The 4,715-nt window shown below is 36.4% G+C and overlaps 1 long non-coding RNA gene across 1 annotated transcript; it reads right to left on the bottom strand.

Moving 5' to 3' along the window:
• Positions 1–55: 55 nt before the first annotated feature.
• On the bottom strand, positions 56–4,520 carry LOC125614748. Its single transcript, XR_007345318.1, has 3 exons — positions 3,429–4,520; positions 3,180–3,334; positions 56–1,743 (listed from the first exon to the last, which is right to left on the bottom strand). It is a non-coding gene; the product is annotated as an uncharacterized LOC125614748 (long non-coding RNA).
• Between the last annotated feature and the right edge of the window lie 195 nt (positions 4,521–4,715).

The following is a 4,715-nucleotide window of genomic DNA, read 5'->3' as shown; positions in this document are numbered from 1 at the left end:
TAAGAAAAGAGATCTATATTTCTTTTGGAAACTTTTATTGAATGGAAAACTATTTTTATAATATGATGAAGTTGTAAGAAAAAAAGTTTCTTTATTTTACCTTAATATGAGAGCACACAATAAATAGATAGAGTCTCCAGTTACAAAAAGGTATACCATGGAAGAAAAATAGTGGTGTAAAATCATAGTGTGCTTAGTGACTACACCCTGAATTTGAGTCAAATCAACTAGTGTATGTCTTTGCAATGAGATAGAGGGCTGTAGGAAAAAAAACTGGAGTGCAAATGCAGGGCCAATGAAGTACATAAATATTATATTTTTAAAATAAGAAATAATAATAATAGAATAATAAAATAAGAAATAGATTGCAGCAGTGTTAGGTGAAAACTGGCTGATTCAAAGAGGGGAAGCTCCCCTCATGTGAGCCAAGACTCTCTGCAATTTCAAGAAAATCATGTTCATCTAAATTCCAATAAACAATTTCCACAAAGGAGTAAGTTTGTTTCTGTCTGAGATGTCAAGGGAGGATACATGTACTACAGATTTTCCCCAGAAATATCAAAGTGCTTGTCCAGGAATCTTCTCCACTCAGTGTCCTTTTCCTAGGCTTTCTTCACAGGAGATCAGAAATCCCAGTCTTTACTTTCTTGTATTTATAAGACCCCACTATGATATGATTTCTAGTTCAGGAGGCACCCACAACAAGAATCAGACTATGTCTAAAAGAGAAATTGAGAAAAAGACCTGTTGGGACCTTTGGGATGCTGGAGTCATTCATAGTCACATGGTCTACACAAGCTTTAGAAGCTGAGGTGAGTTTCATTTAAATGTTGCTGTAGGAAATCTGATAGCAAATGTTGAGGTTGGTTCTAGTAGAAAAGTTGCTGCTAGACTCTCCAGAGTTGAGCTGAGCTTTCATGTCTGACCACCTTACTGTGCTCAGAGGCATTTGAAGGAATAAACCTTACTTCTTCCACTGAAACAATATTAGTCACTTCCTATGTAATTTAAGTAGAGCACTGAGGGGGCTCCCCCTTTAGAAAGATTCCATTGCTGTGACTCTCTGTAAGAGAATCATCTTCATGTTTTATACCTCTAAGACATAGTGACCACCTCTCTATACTGGAATTGTGGATTTCCACCCTATTTGCCCAGGATCAGAGCATAGATTGACAGGGATGTGCTGAAACTCTGGTCAACAGGGAATGTGGTCTGCTGCTTGGCAAGTCTGTAAAATGATGGACAGTGGCGATAATTCCCTTTTTAAATTGGTGTTTTGAGATTAGGGACAGGAACAAAGATATGTTGTGGGTGGTTTTGTGAGGTAGAAGATTCAGGGAGAGCTGGGAAAGAGTTTCATGGAGAACTTGTTGTCTAGATTTTCACAAACCAAACATGGATCCTGAAATCAGTCCACCTCTACAATGCTTAGAGATGGAGCAAGCCCCACAGGGGCCTAGAATCTTGCATATCCCCTCACTGACAGTCAAACTCTGGAATTGGGAGTCTTCAGTGCAAACTGGCCCATGGGCTCCTTGTGTAACAGTTTTGTTGACAGTTTCTATTATGACCACACTCCTATGGTCATATATATTATTTATATAATAATATATAATATATATAAAACATATATAGTTTGTGATTCACCTCTTCCTCTGGAAAGGGTTCCATAACACTCCCTGGTAGGCAAGGATGAAAGGATTTCACATTAAAGTCTCCAAAAAAAATGCTGGCCTGTTTGGACTAGAATTGAGAAAAAAACAGCGTAAATATAGTTGCTCCACAGAAACCTCCCCAAACTGGTGTATTATACAAGTAGAAATTGTGGAAACAAGTGTCTACATTTTAATTACATCAGCAAGGAGAAATCATATACTTTTCTTGTATTTTTGTGGTTTTTATAGTTTTTAATTAGTTTTTATCTTTCCAATTCATATGATCTTTTATTATTTTATTGGTTTTCTTTGCACTTGCTTTATTGTCTCTCATCTGTATCTTCTCAATTTTTATTTTGTGATTTTTGTCTTCATTCTCCTTCCTTTGCCCCTCCACCACATTTTTTGTTTGTTTTGTCACCAGGGATTGAACTCAGGATATTCAATCACTGAGCCACATCCCCAATCATTCTATATTTTAATTAGAAATAGAGCCTCATGGATTGCTTAGCCCCTCACTAAGTTGCTGAGGTTGGCTTTATACTCATGATCCTTCTGCCTTAGCCTCCTAAGATGCTAGAATTACAGGCCTGCACCACTATTCTCAGTCCATTTTTGCCTATATATTTTAATATTAATTTTGGAATCACTAGTGCCTATTTTTTTGTGCATTGTACATTATCAGTTATCACTTCTTATAGGTTATTAAAGTTAGCGATCATTTTAAATAAGGTTTTTTACAAGTTAACATGTAATTTGCTTCCAGCAGATGCACACTCACTCAGACCTCGGTGATCAGGTTCAGAACCAAGGCAGGCTTTCCTGGTGTGGAGCAGAAGACTGGTTGAGGAAGGGGTTGTAGGGAGGAGCTGTGGCTCTCACCAAGGTCCAGAAGAGGCAGTAGAGTTTGAGAGAGGTGAGGATCACACAGAGGCTCAGGAATGATGACAAGTGATGGGATGTCAGGTCCTCAGAAGGCTCTCCAGCTCGAGTACATCCTTGTTTCGGCTGGCTGAATCCCTGTTCATTTGCTCTATCAATTATACTAAATTTGGGGGCTTTTGAACCCCTTTTTAATCCTTATGAGCTACCACTGGATTTCTCAGTGACATTATTTATCCTGGGACCAGAAACATCTGGTCTGGTGGTCTCCACCCTGATCTTCTGGCCTTTCCCTCTTATCAGGCGAGGACAGCCTGCCAGAGGCTTCACTCTCTTTTATCAGAGTGAGGGGAAGTAATTTGTTTGAGGCCATTCTGGAGGGATCTGTGGATGTGCCTAGTGAAACTGCAGGTCTTTTAAAATGAAGTTAAAATGGGGTTGCTTAGGCTCAGGCCTAAGGTCATCCTGACGATTAGTTCCATCACATTCTATAATTGTTAATGGTATACTTAAAACTGTTGCTATCCTTGTTATTAGGACTCTATGGCCTTATATTTATTTCTAGGCTGTTTGGTATCATTATGTGTATATGAGAGATGATATGCAAAAACAATAAGAAAAATAATTTTTTAAAAATCTTACCTTTGAGCCAACTGAGGAAGAAAAAATACTCTGATAGTTCTTTATACTGATTTCCTCCACAGGAGTGGTTTCAATCACATTTTTCTTTTTAATATCACCATCACAGTTTCCAGGTAATGTTTTAAGTTTAGGTTCCTCAGTTTCATTTGTTTCTTCTACAAAAATAAAAGCAAAATAGAGAGTACAGAAAAAGCTCCATAATTTTAAATCTATAATCAGCTTGCAATAGATACTCTTCAAATATTTTACCATCATTCTTCAGTTCATTAGAAGTGTGAGGTAATTCTCCATTTTCTTTGGGGATATCCTAGGAAGGAAAAAAAATATTTAGGTGTAATATGCACCAAATTTGAAAAATTAGCTTAACATTTTCCATTACTGCAGGATACAAGAGAAGGAGAACATGTTTCTGAGCCATTCCAATGTAAACTCAATTTAATCTTGCCACTTACTAAGCTATGTCTGCTCATGGGGTGAGGATGATGAGAGATCTCCAAAATGTTATTCCCCTTACCTCCAAGATAATTTCACAAATACTGAGGTCCATTAAATTATTTTATTAATCCAAATGACCTAGGATGAAATTGGAGCCATCCATAGTTTAGAGTGCTTTTGAAAAAAAAAATGTATAGAAATTTAAAATAATTATGTGTGATATTTTTAATGTATTTTTGTGACATATATTGGCATAAATTATCTCTTGAGGGAAAATATGAGACCTAAGCTTTAAGAGAATCTTATAAATAAAACTGATAGAAATCACAAACAGTATGAGTTCTGTCCATCTTGTGTGTTAAATAGCTAAAAATACATGTTAATATAAATGTTGAGCCTTCCAAGATAGAGAAGAATGACAAAAACAACCTTGTGGGGGCAATATCATTGAATGAAAACCTCACAGTTGCTAAATGGAAAGATTAACCAAATAACCAAAGAATGGAGACAGAGATGACTCAAAGAACATACAATGAAGAGAAGTTTTCTTCAAGAGAATATTGAGTCTTGGATTAAATAATTTAAAAAAATAAACAAGGAGTGAGAAACAAATGTTCATCTTAAGTCCAAATCTATGCTCATAATTAGAGGATGCTTGAAGAATATTCTGGTTCCTACTTTCATATTTATGAAATTTCCCTGACTAGTTTGCTTCTTCTTTGTGGCACTAATTCAACATAACTCACCTGAATTTATACATCCTAGATATCAAAAGAAAATTCAAACTTAAAGCATATTTTTAGAATTCAGTAGTTAATTAATAGTCATCTCATGCATGCTATGTTATTTAGAACACTTCATTCTATAGAAATTTATTTCTAAGCCAGGTATGGTGGTGCACCTCTGTAATCCCAGTGGCTTCGGAGGCTAAGACAGGAGGATCGCAAGTTCAAAGCCAGCCTCAGCCATGGTGAGGCTCTAAGCAACTCAGTGAGACTCTGTCTTTAAATAAAATACAAAATAGGGCTTGGGATGTGGCTCAGCAGTAAAGTGGCCCTGAGTTCAATCTTTAGTACCAAAAAAAAAAAAAAAAAAAAAAAT

Source organism: Marmota marmota, unplaced genomic scaffold (assembly GCF_001458135.2).
Source record: "Marmota marmota marmota unplaced genomic scaffold, marMar, whole genome shotgun sequence".
NCBI classification, from domain to species: domain Eukaryota; kingdom Metazoa; phylum Chordata; class Mammalia; order Rodentia; family Sciuridae; genus Marmota; species Marmota marmota.
This window is presented reverse-complemented; position numbering and strand designations above follow the sequence as displayed.